Source organism: Cervus elaphus, chromosome 11 (assembly GCF_910594005.1).
Source record: "Cervus elaphus chromosome 11, mCerEla1.1, whole genome shotgun sequence".
NCBI lineage: Eukaryota > Metazoa > Chordata > Mammalia > Artiodactyla > Cervidae > Cervus > Cervus elaphus.
In genome coordinates, this window is record NC_057825.1 from 91,492,339 (window position 1) to 91,505,740 (window position 13,402).

Consider the following 13,402-nt stretch of genomic DNA (forward strand, 5'->3'; position numbering starts at 1 on the left):
TTTGGTGGCGGTTACAGGATTCTCTGTAGTGGTCAAAACCCATAAAACTACATGCCAGCAAGAGAAAAGTTAAATGTATTCCAATTTAAATGCTGGGGCTAGTTCTCTGGTCCTTCTTTGTTCCACCCTGTGGTGTTTGTCTCAGGTGAGACAGTTAAAACGAACAAACATGGCCCTTTTAAAGGTGACTTCCAATACTTTTGGATGCTTTCTGAAGATGAAGAAGTTGAAGCCGCTGGCCTCCGGGCCAGTGATGGCTGAGATGGGCCTGGCTTAACCCAGGTTAAGATGGACCTGGTGTGCTGCAAGTCCACGGGGTCGCAAAGAGTCTGACACGACTGAGCGACTGAACTGAACTAACCCAGGTCAGGAAACGGGCTTTAGGGAGCCCAGGGCATTCAGGATGCTTTTTAGCAGGATCAGAGGATTGAGGAGGGGGGTTGACCTGAGGACCAGAGCCCTGGGAGGAGGTGAGCTTGTGCAGGAGTGCTGCACCTGGCGGAGGGGGGGAGCAGAGCGAGGTGGGGGGGGAGGAGGACGGAGGGGAGGAGCAGAGAGCGGTGGGGGGGAGGGGGACGGAGGGGAGGAGCAGAGAGCGGTGGGGGGGAGGGGGACGGAGGGGAGGAGCAGAGAGCGGTGGGGGGGAGGGGGACGGAGGGGAGGAGCAGAGAGCGGTGGGGGGGAGGGGGACGGAGGGGAGGAGCAGAGAGCGGTGGGGGGGAGGGGGACGGAGGGGAGGAGCAGAGAGCGGTGGGGGGGAGGGGGACGGAGGGGAGCAGCAGAGCGCGGTGGGGGGGAGGGGGACGGAAGGGAGCAGCAGAGCGCGGTTTGGGGCTGGGGGGGGGGGCAGAGGGGGACGGAGGGGGCACCTTCCCAGGCAACTTGAGGTTGGCTTCCAGGTCTGCGGGGCGTGTCTGCCTCCCGCCCCACTGACTAGGGAAAGGGGCCTGCAGTGATGGCCAAGATAGGCCTGGCTGGGGGAGCGGAGGAGTCAGGGGTCGGCGGCCAGGCCCCCAGGCTGGGTCACAAGGGAGCTGGACTCGTGACTTATCAGCCTCATCAGCGGCTGCCACACTCCACCTCCCCTAACCCCGACCAACCGCTCCGGCCCATTGCCCCGCCCTAGGGAAAGGGTGGAAATGGACTCTGCTTGATTCATTCATGTCTGCGTTTAATTGCCCACGAAAGCACTGCCCGCCCGCGGGCGCATCTCCAGAGCGAGCAATCAGGAGGAAAAGAAGGGTGATAATAGCCCACGCTTGCTGACCGCAGGCACTGTTCTTAGGGCTTATGCCTGTGCCTGCGTGCTTAGTCGCTCAGTGGTCCGACTCTTTGCGACTTCATGGACTGCAGCCTGCCAGGCTCCTCTGTGCATGGAATTTTCCAGGCAACACTACTGGGGTTCGTTGCCCGTTCCTTCTCCAGGGAGCCTTCGGGGACCCAGGGATTGAACCCGCCTCTCCTGCATTGACAGACGGATTCTTTTATCACTGAGCCACCTGCGAAGACCTCTTAGAGCTCACTGTGTAGTAACTCATTTGACCTTTAAAACCCCTTAACCTAACCTATGCCCATTTTACAGATAAGGAAACTGAGACACAAATCGGTTAAGGAATTTGTCCAAGGCCACTTTGGAGCTTGGGGGGGATTTGGTTCCATTCTTAAGACACTCCACAGTGTTTTGAGTTTTTTCGTTTGTTTTCTATGTAGAGGCCTGTCTCTAACGTCTTTGAATACAGGGACTTCTTGGAGGTGGGGGTGAGCGTTCAGTTTAAAGATAAACCTCTGGGCTGGCGCTTAGGTTGGTAGTGAATGCAGCCAGCGCTGCCACCTTGTGGTCATGCCAGCAAAGAACATCCTCCCCCTGTTCCCTCCCGGACTTGAAACAAGTCTCCTGGCTTCCTCTCCTGACTAGCAGGACCCCTTACCACCAAGGCTTTCTTAAGAGGGCCCCGCAGCCCCAACAGTTTAGACAGTGTTTTCCAAAACTGCATTTTGGAACCCATTAATCCTTGAAACCTATTTAGAGGATGACAATCTGTATTTTTAAAGGGAAAAAATTTTTTTAAATAGAAAAATGGTACATGACATGTACTAAGGGCAAACATCTTTTTGTGGAATTTCTGTTTCAGATATAGATAGATAGATAGATAGATATAGATATAGATATATACATGTGTGTACTTGGATCTCCTGGGAACCTATTTCTCACTATGACATCAGGCCAAAATGATTGAAAAATACTGATTTGAGAATCTAGACTTCCTGGGGTTAAGTATCTATTCTCTGGCATGGGGGACCCTCCAGGACTGGAAGATGCTTTGCTAGGGATGCTTAGCAACACTCTGAGTTAATTATTTAATTGGGCGAAACATCCATTAAGGAGGATTCTCACTTTCCAGACAGCCTGTGAGTAAACATGTCGAGAAGAGAAGAGTGAGGTGTTGACGAAAGCTGCCATTCACCCTGGCTCCTCCCCTGGCCCCCACTCCCAGCTGGGGAAAGGGACCCTGCAGCACTCTGTCCAGATGTGTCTGCAGTCTGGACCAGGACAGGCTGATCGGGCAGGTCTCAAAGGCAGACTGTGTCCCTGAGGAGGGAAGATGTGACTTGGAGCCCTCAGCCCCTCTACCAACACGTATGGGGAATAACGTTGAGTCAGGAAAAGTCATTCACACCAAGTAACTCACTACAGAGGAGATTTAATTTGAGAATCCAGCTACAGGAGCACTGGAAGAGATAAAAACGGGGGAAGGTGAGGCAACTCAAAGATTAACTGTTGCAGGAAGCTGCTAGAACCCCGGAGCTGGCCTGTCAGGGGAGGAGGTACTGTTGACTGGAACCTGAGCTGGAGCTGCCAGGGCGGAACTACAACTCCAAGGGGCCAACACCTGGGAGCTGCAGCCATCAGGGGAGGGTGCTGGCGGAAGCTGACCGCACAGAATAGAAGCCAGTGGGAGCAGAGCGGGGATAAGAAAGACTCTGTGCTTTTTCCTCCTCCCACCCTCCAGTCACCCACCAGTGCGTCACGTTAGTTTAACCCAGCAGTAGACCAGTGGACAGAGCAGCTTGGGAAACAGAATTTGCAGGGGTCAGCTCCCTGCGTATGGGGGAGAGCAGAGAAAGGACAGGAGGTGAACGGAAGTGCAAACGGACAGTGACCAACACATGAAGCCCATGCAATGCTGGGTCTGCAGGTGTGAAGGGTGAGATTTTCTTTGAGAGGCAGAGGCCTGTGTAGTGTGCGCTGTGGGTGTGCAGGACAAAGAGAAGGTCTGGTTTGCGCCTGTGCCTGTCAAGCTTCTATATAGAAACAGAATCTCAAGGAGAGATTTAGTGCAGAGAATTAGATGTGTTCCAAATTGTTGGAAGAGCCAGAATAGTGAATGCAAGACTTAACACCCAGGAATGATTTCCAGGAGAATTCTAAACTGACCCAAGTAGCACTACAGCCTCTGAGACCATCTCTTGGGCTCATCTTTTGAATGCGTTCAAAACCACTGTAGGTGCAATACAGAGATCAAGAAGCCAGAATGAAGCCACCACTGACACTGTCACCACTGTCTTTGCCTCTTGAAATCCAGAAGCTAGAAAACAGACCATGAGAAGCTGCCATAGAAAACAAGCAAAAAAACCCAGAAACAACCAGAGATGGGAAACAGCCTTCCCCTCACATCCACCTTCCAGATGTCATGGATGTAACTGATTGCTGGAATCCTATTCATTTCTAGAGAACTTTAGCTGCAAGGGAGTCTGGGAGATGCAGGTTTTCGTTTTCCAGCCTCTTCATCAGAAAGGAAGGGGACGTGGGACACTGAGGAAGCCTGTTCTCATTGCCCACCATCTCACTTGGAGTGGGAAACTCAGATGGAGGAAACAGTGCAAGACTGCAGGCTGCATGGTGTGGTGGGGACTCCAAATGGTACAGACATTCTGAGAGGGCAGCTCGCCTTACAGCCTCCCAGAGTGGGATATGTATATTCACATATACACAAGGGCCAGCCCCTGCACAGCTCATTCCATCCTCCCACCTACCTCATGCTGCTGCTGCTGCTGCTGCTAAGTCACTTCAGTCGTGTCCAACTCTGTGCGACCGCATAGACGGCAGCCCGCCAGGCTCCCCTGTCCCTGGGATTCTCCAGGCAAGAACACTGGAGTGGGTTGCCATTTCCTTCTCCAATGCATGAAAGTGAAAAGTGAAAGTGAAGTTGCTCAGTCGTGTCCGACTCCTAGCGACCCCATGGACAGCAGCCCACCAGGCTTCTCCATCCATGGGATTTTCCAGGCAAGAGTACTGGAGTGGGGTGCCATTGCCTACCTCATAAGACAGGGCTTAATACTTCCCCATTTACTCACGGGAACTGGATGCTCAGAGAGGTTAAACAGCCTGCCCAAGAGCACACACAGGAAAAGGGCAGAATAGGGCACAGAACTAGGGCTGCTTGACACCAAAGCTCTGGCTAGGTGTGAAGAGGGAGACGGAAATAAAGTAGATAGGGGGGAGATGGAGGGTGCTGAAGGAAGATCCCCCAGGTGAGGAAGCCACGTGAGCAGAGGCGCTGCAGGGTCTGAGCGCGCTGGATGTGGGCAGCAGTGAGCAGTGAGCGGGAGGTCTTGGGGGAAGTGAGCATGCTGAGGGGAAGGGCGGAGAAGGGGTGGGTCCAGGCTCAGGAGGAGACTGCACTCGCTGAGCAGAGAGGGAAGGGGAGCTGCAGGCTCAGCGCTGCTTGGAGAAGGGGCAGGAACTGGGAGGCGGGCACTGGTGAGGAAGGAGTGGGACCAGGCTCACAGGAGGAAGCTCAGTGATCCCTGGAGCATTAAGGCGGCCTTGCCCAGGTGTGAGTGAGCATTCTTTCTGGGCTGGAGAACAGGCACTGCCGAGGGGAAACAGAGCCACGCTGACAGCTGTTCAGTGGCTGGGGGCTCCTACCTTGTCACCTCCACAGCCCGCCCAGGGGTAGTCCTGGCCAACTGGGACCTCCCCAGGGTCTCAGGAACAGCACTCATCTCTTTAACAATGGCCTCATCCATTCCTCCTCCAGAAAGCCTTCTTGTATTACCTCCACCAGGAGCTCCTGGAGCCAGGGCCAGCTCCATGGGCATATGGCCTGTGCAACTGCTCAAGCCCCCTGCTCTGAAGAAGAAGGCTCCATGCTTGATTTAGTGCTTCACCATCACCATCTTGAAATTCTCAATAATATTTTAACAAGGGACTCTGCATTCTTTTTTTTTTTTTTTTTGCTTTATTGACTACACCAAAGCCTTTGACTATATGGATCACAAGAAACTGTGGAAAATTCTTCAAGAGATGGGAATACCAGGCCACCTGATCTGCCTCCTGAGAAATCTGTACGCAGGTCAAGAAGCAACAGTCAGAACTGGACATGGAACAACAGACTGGTTCCAAGTCAGGAAAGGAGTATGTCAAGGCTGCATATTGTCACCCTAATTATTTAACTTATATGCAGAGTACATCATGAGAAATGCTGGGTTGGATGAAGTACAAGCTGGAATCAAGATTGCCAGGAGAAATATCAATAACCTCAGATATGCAGATGACACCACCCTCATGGCAGAAAGCAAGGAAGAACTAAAGAGCCTATTGATGAAGCTGAAAGAGGAGAGTGAAAAAGCTGGCTTAAAACTCAACATTCAGAAAACTAAGATCATGGCATCTGGTCCAATCACTTCATGGCAAATAGATGGGAAAACAATGGAAACAGTGAGAGACTTAATTTTGGGGGGCTCCAAAATCACTGCAGATGGTGACTGCAGCCATGAAATTAAAAGACACTTGCTCCTTGGAAGAAAAGCTATGATCAACCTAGTTAGCATATTAAAAAGCAGAGACATTACTTTGCCAACAAAGGTCCACCTAGTCAAAGCTATGGTTTTTCAGTAGTCATGTATGGATGTGAGAGTTGGACTATAAAGAAAGCTGAGCACCAAAGAATTGATGCTTTTGAACTGTGGTGTTGGAGAAGACTCTTGAGAGTCCCTTGGACTCCAAGGAGATCTAACCAGTCTATCCTAAAGGAAATCAGTCCTGGGTGATCATTGGAAGGACTGATGTTGAAGCTGAAACTCCACCTGATGCAAAAAACTGACTCACTAGAAAAGTCCCTGATGCTGGGAAATATTGAAGGCAGGGGGAGAAGGGGATGACAGAGGATGAGATGGTTGGATGGCATCACTGACTCTATGGACATGAGTTTGAGTAAGCTCCGGGAGTTGGTGATGGATAGGGAAGCATGGCATGCTGCAGTCCATGGGGTCACAAAGAGTCAGACATGACTGAGCAACTGAACTGAACTACATCTTTCACTTTGCACTGGGCCCACAAATCATGAAGCTAGTGCTGCCTGGAATGATGAATAATTGACGAAAGGTTTTCCATGATTCCTGGGCATCAGGGTGGGGGCTCCCCATGGATCTTTCAGGAAGGGTGGCTGAAGGCCTTGGAAGGCATTCCTCCTGTTGTTTTGGCTTCCTCCCCCTCACATGCACCCCATATATTTCTTGTAAATGTGTGTGACTCTCCCATATCCTGTATCCAGCCCAGCCCTAAGCTCCGAGAAGCAGGGCCTGTATCAACTGTTCAGTGCACTTGGGCCTTCCCACCCCTACCAGCTCCACAAAGAGCCACGCACACAGTGGGTGCTCCATGGGGCTTGCTGAGCCAGCGTGAAGGCCAGGCCAGGAGGACCGTCTCCAACCGTCCTCTTCTGCCGCCTGGGCAGGCGTGGAGCGGGGAGAGAAGGGAGGGAGACCAAGGGTGTCTCTGTGTGTGTGTGTGCGTGTGTGTGAGACAGAGACAGACGGAGGGAGGGGGCACATAAAACAGAAACAAATAAAGAGTTCAAATGTGAAACGATTAAAAAAATAAATCGAAGAGAGTGAGATAAGGCAGTGGAGCCTCTGCTCCCTAGTTAACATTCATTGGATTGAATAATCAGGCTTCATTATCTCAAATTGTCTGCATATTTGCCCTCAAAATGCTAATTTACAGTTGGCTGGGAGCAGTCTCGACCTATTTTGACTAAAATATTATTTCACTTTATTGAGCATTGTTCTTAGCTGTCGGGCATCTTGGTTCGCAGGGAAAGGAGGGGAAGAAATAGGAGAGAGGAAAACATTTTCTATCAAAGCTCTGCCCCGCTCAAGTCTGATTATGGGTTCCCTGTTTTGCGTAGAAATGGCATTTCTAAGCCTCCAAGTAAAATTAGAGTCTTTATCATTTTCTTTTAGGGGATAGACAGTTTATCATTAATCTCAGCGAAGGAAATAGGAGAAATAATTTTTTTTGTTTTATTGAAGGGGTGAAAAGTCTTGCTCACCACTGCCCCCCCTCCCTCCTCAGTGCTGAGGCAGCCAGCTCCCTCCTCCATACTCCTGACATCCAAAGGTCTGGAATTCTCTGTCTCTTGCCCTTCGCTGTCCTAAAGGCCCCAGTGACCAAAGAAATGGTCGCAAGTTACTCACAAAAGCTCTGGAGTTTGGCTGGGCTTCCCCAGAATCTCAGCCTTGGAAGTCTTTCTTAGAGGCAAATTTGGTTCTATGATTAGAATTAGAAAGACAAAGCCCTCCCTGGAGCTAAAAGTTTGTAACCATCCTTTCAAGCCTTTGTTCACTTGTGAGAACAGTGTTCCAGACAGCGGGCTGTGGGCCCTGGGCTGGGTTTCCACTCCACTAAGCCTCCCTGCGACTGAGGGCAGGAGCTAGTGTGAACTGTCCCTGGGTCAGGCTGTCACCAGGCCAGTTCTGCCTGTGGTCAAAGTCACAGGGAAATGAATCTTAAAGTTGTTTTAGTTCAGTTCCCAGAATCAAACGACAGAAATGAGGACAGAAGTTGGTAGATGGGGGTGGTGAATCCAGTTAGTGGGTCATCTTGGTGATATTACTGTTTGGGAGGCTCCTCTCCTCTAGCAAGCTCCTTTCTGAATGCCTTTTTTTGGTCAGCCCTCCTTCTACCTTTTTATCATCTCTTTCCTGTCATAGCTCTTCCCTAGGAAATGAGTGGCCATTCTGGCCCTCTGGATTGCTGGTGCCTTCTGCCTTGCCTTCCTGTGAAGGTCAGCCCAGGACCTAGGAGACTGTACATCCAGCCAACAGGCCTCCAGCTATCCTGCCCCAAAGCCATCCTCCCCCAGCCAGCCAGGCCTTCCTGCTCCTCCAGAGCCTAAGGAAACTGTCTTCTTCTCTACGCCAGAGCAAGCGGAAGCCGCAGGTTCCCAGTGTCCAGAGTCATGGCGTGCCTGTGGGCAGGTTGTACACTGCACAAAGGCACTGGCCCGGTGGGCAAGGGCTGAAATACAGCCCCTGCTGCTTTCACTGAGTGTGGAGCTGCCTCTGCCCAGAAGGGTCCCAAGTGGACTAGTGCTCAGAGCTGACTCACTTCTTTGCCCCATCTGCCCTAACCCTCTGAGCTCATCCTTCTCCCAGGGCTCCTCTCCTTCTGAATTGTCCTAAGCATGAATGTGTTGACTGGATCGAGACCCAGACTTGACGTGTCTACTCCTCTCCCCCATCCTGGGTCTGTGTGGAGCTTGGAGCCTTGCCATCTGTACTCATCAGGAGCCAAAGCCCCCAGGCACTGGCTTCTGTCCACTCACTGCAGCCAGCCCCTGTCCCTGCCTGGGTCTCCATGCCTCTGGTCACAGTAAGTGGTTACTGCTGTCCCTCAGCTTCCTGACCTCCTGAGACACCAGACTTCCCAGACCCTCCTTGCATGACTCCCTAGCCAGCCTAGGGACAGCATCCTCTGGCCACGCACAGGGTCACTGGTTGGGGACATCGGACGGCAGTATCACCAAACAACCCATAGACACTCCAGCCATTGTGCACACAGAGCAGACGTCACGCACGCACATCCCAGTCAACACCGCAGACGCTCCACCGACACATCCCTCCCCACAGACACCGCTTACCCTCACCCTCGGCAAACACTACACACACACAGACACAAGGCAAGAGGTACTGCAAACACACCCACACCCAGCAGAAACACACACCCAGCTAGCACTGCCCCCTCCAACCTATGCTCATAACCGACAAGAGCCGCGTATACCCTCTGCTAATAGAATACACATACACCCTCACACTTCCCCAGGCACCCACACATTCATACGCAGCAGACACCACACCCGCACACCCCCAACACATACTATATACACACCCACCTGCTCACATGTGTCCTCACATTCGATGGAGTTGGTGGACATACGCCTGGTGTATGAGAAAGCTGAGAAGCCCCCACCAGGCCGCACCTAAATGCGTGAGGTGGAGAGCACTGTGCCTTCATAATTTGCCTGAAGAAACTACTAAGCAGGAGGAGGAAATCCCGCTGCGTCTGGGATGCAGGACTCAGGCTTTACCGTTCTGTCACTGTAGACATGTGACTTGGATCACCCTGTCCACAACCAGAAATAAAGCAATAGGAAGGACTGTCCAAAGTCTTCAGACAGGCATTAGGGCCCTGGGTAATGACCCTACGGCATATACTGAGGGCCACCCTGGCCTGGGTGCTACAGGGCAGATAAGGAATTCCAGGCCAGGCTTGGTCTCTGCCCTCAAGGAGTCAGCAACAAGCTGGAGAGAGAAGCAGGGCTTCGTATCAGAGGATGTAAGAACAAACACACACCAATTGTGCAAATTCACTCTCAGGTGGAGAGCCTGAGGATCAAATGGGGTTCGAGGTAAATCGAGCAACCCCGGGGTGGCCACAGCAACTGGCCATGTCTACAGGGAAGAATTCAGACTTGGGAGTGAGGAAGGAGGGAGAAACAGTCATTTATTCATTTATCAGCTATTTATTTACTCAGCATCTACAGCCTACCTAGTGCTCTGAGGAAGGAGACCCCTGCCTCTGCCACTTCTATCCCAGCCGGGAGGAAGTCAGCACCGACCTAGTGCACAGTGAGGGTGATGTCGGGGGTGTCAGGCTACGAGGGCAGTGCCCGGGCCTACCCTAGGACAGGGGAGGGCTCCTAGGGCGACAGCGCAGGCCTGGGACTAGGGCAATGCAAGGAGACCCTCCCTCTCAGGAGCAGGCCCGCACCCTAAACCTCCAGGGGGAGTGCCTCCTTAAATCTGTGCCCTCCGTGGTGCCGCCCTTGCCTCGCCCTCATCCCAGTTGTGTTCAAGAACACTAAGGGGATGAGCCTAGGCAGGAGGCTCCAATTTGCCATCAAGTCCTCCGAGCCTGATTTCTCCTCTGTCTGTCTCGGTTTTTATCCTCCGTTTCCCCCACCCCCGCCTGCAATGGCTCTTCTGGGAGGGGGAGGGGTGCACTCTGGGGACCTGAATGGTAGACCGGGAAGAAAGAAAGCTCACCCTAGCTAGGAGCAGAGGCTGGTCCCGGTGAAGCCATTTGGGCCTCAGTGGGTTTGTCCCCAAAGGCCCTCAGGGGCTCTTTCTCTTTTCCTGCTCTGATCTCTCTCATTAAGGACCTGCATGATACAAGTAAAGTGAAGTCGCTCAGTCGTGTCCGACTCTTTGTGACCCCATGGACGGTAGCCTACCAGGCTCCTCCGTCCATAGGATTTCCCAGGCAAGAGTACTGGAGTGGGTTGCCACTTCCTTCGCCAGGGGATCTTCCCGACCCAGGGATCGAACCTGGGTCTTCCGCGTTGCAGGCAGACACTTTACCATCTGAGCTGCCAGGGAATCCCGTATAATACAAGAGATCATGTCTATTTCCCAGCTTGGAGCACTTGTAACTCTGCACTCCACATTCAGTGGAGAAAGACTGAATGCGGGTGCAGTGACGCCCAGGCCCCTCTGGCAGACTTCAGGAAGTGGGCCCTTCAAAAAACTGCAGAACCTCTGGGACCTGGAGGGTGGTTTGGGGCACACAGGGGCCTCTCAACGCCCCCCAGCTCCATAGCTGACTCTCACAGTGTCAAGCTGAGTCAGACCCCATCCCTCACCTAAGGCCAGCGCGATATGGGGGTCTCAGCCTGGCGGGCCCTACCAAGGGTGGGGGTGTTCTCTTCCTCCCCCCACGCTCATTTCCCCCTGGCAACCTCGATGCCCTTTCCAAGGACGTTCTCCGCCTTCAAGGCCGGATTGACCTCAGCAGGAGCTCTAAGAACAAGAGGTGGGGGACGGGTAGATGGGTCCCGACTGCCTCCTAGGCCCCGGGGAGGAGGTGGGGCGCCCCTCCTGGAGTCCTCGACTGCAGCGCTGATCAATGAGCCGCAGCCGGCGGGCGGGGCCGGACCAAAGGATTAGGGCGGAGAAGGGCAATTACAGCCGAGAGGCCCGCTCCGGCTTTCCTCCACTGCCGGGCTCAAATGCCGCATTTCGGATGCAGCGCCGCGCCGCCCTGTTTGCTCGGGGAGTGGGGGCTCCGGGGCAGGAAGCCAACTCGCAAGAGTATCGGAGATTAGGACCCGCGGCGGCGGGGGCGGGCGCTGGACAAACACGCGGCGGCCGTCTCAATCCGCCGTCGTCTATTCCGCCCGCGGCGACGCAGGGCCGGGACTCGGGGAGGCGCCCACGCGGGCAGCGGAGGCCGCGGCCCCTACCCCGCCCCGGGCTCCGCGCTCCCCGGGGGACGCTCCGCCTGCACGCGCGAGCTGCGGGGGCGGGGCGCAGAGCCGAGCTGCGCCTGGCGGGGAAGCGATGGATTTTTTTTTTTCTTCCTTCAAATATTTATCAGTTTTGCTCCTTAATAAGCTTACACGTGGAAAACCAACTCCCGTAAAAATTGGGTTGGTACCATAGATCATGGTGGAAGAATGAGAAAAAGAAGGAGGGCATGGGTGGCAGAGCAGGCCCTGGGTGGAGTCGGGAGGACTAAGGGAAGAGGGAGGACGAATGGAGGAGAGCCAGGCGCTAGTCCCTCCGACCCTCCTCTCTCCCCGCACCCCTGCCTCCCCATCTGCCTGGTGGGGTGAGGGCAAAGAGCTCCTGGTTGGGGGTGGGAAAGGAAAAAGAGGCAAAGGTTGAAGACCGGGGAGCGGTGGGCCCCTTGCCGGGCGAGCACAGGGAGCGAGCGGCGCTGCGGAAACGCCCGCAGACGCGGGCCCTGCGGCAGAGGACGGCGCCTCCTGTGTCCAGGGGCCCGCGCTGCCCGGCGCCGCCCGCCGCCCTCGGTCTGAGTTCTCCGCTGCTCTAGGAAGCGAGCCTTTGATAAGCCTCCAGGAGCGCCGGAGGACATGTCCAGACTCTTAACCCAGAGCTTCCAGGGACCCAAAGGCCAGAAGAACAGTCTGGGACCCCAGAACAAATTCTAGGAGCTGTAGGATTCACTCCCACACTGGCTTCTGCCACAGCCCCAGCTACAGCTTTTCCTGCCCTTTCACCACTCTCAGGCCGTGCCCCTTCCGGTTCCCTGAGCAGACTGGCCATTCCTACAAACACGCCTTTGCTCAGGTTTCTGGGAGGATCCAAATCCTGACCACCCACCAAGGCACAGCAAGCATCCAGTCTCTTCCTCCTGGAAGCCTTCTAGGGCTTCTCCAGCTCAGAGCCCCGTCCAATTTAGCATCTGATTCCATCCCAAGACCCCTCTGTGGTGGGCCCTGACCTTCTCTCTTCTCTTTCAAAGTCGGGCTGTATGTTCTCTTAGAACTCAGCAGTTTGGCCGTGAATACGATCTGCCCACACCCACCCCCACCTCCAGACAGCTGGAGCTTAAAAAGTTAGTGGGCTGGTCCGGGAGGTACTTGTACCCATGAGGGCCCTTGTCCCTTAGGAGTGACACAGGTTCTCTCCCAGGGAACCCCACCCAGTTCCTCTGACTGGCTCCTCTGCTCCTTCCCCCACCCCACCGAGATCCCTTGGGAGGTTAAGGCCACTTTGTAATCTCCCCTGTTCTTGGAAAACTTATGAAGTCCCTTCTCTGGCTGTTGACACCTCTGAACTAGACAAGCTTCCTTTTCACCCTCTCCTGAAGTCCTTAGTGAGCTGCTGGAACCTCCAGAAATGATAAGTTCAGGCAACTACCAGTTCCAAGATTTGGGAGGTTAAGCCCTCATCTCAAGAGAGGTTGTGGCTAAAACCACCAGGAAGCTGCCCTCACCATGGGTGGACATACTGCACAGACAGTGCAGCCTGTGGAAGGCAATGCAGCAACATCAGCCATTTCAAATGAACCTCTCTCTCATCCCAGGAGTTACACAAGAATCTCTCCTAAAAAGTGCTTGCAGGGAGCACAGCACCTAGGAGGATGCTTGTGTGAGGGGAAAGAGAAGACCATCTTAAAGCCCATCAGTGGTGGGCTGGCTCAACCGTTTGCATGCTCTGCAACCATTTGTTAAAAATTTGGTGGAGGTATATATACCTACACAGCGACGTGTCCAATAGATATTAAACAAGGAATAAAGCAAGTTTAAAATACTTTGATTCAATGATTTTTTGTAAAAAATTTTCTAATAAATGTTAGTATATGTATGGA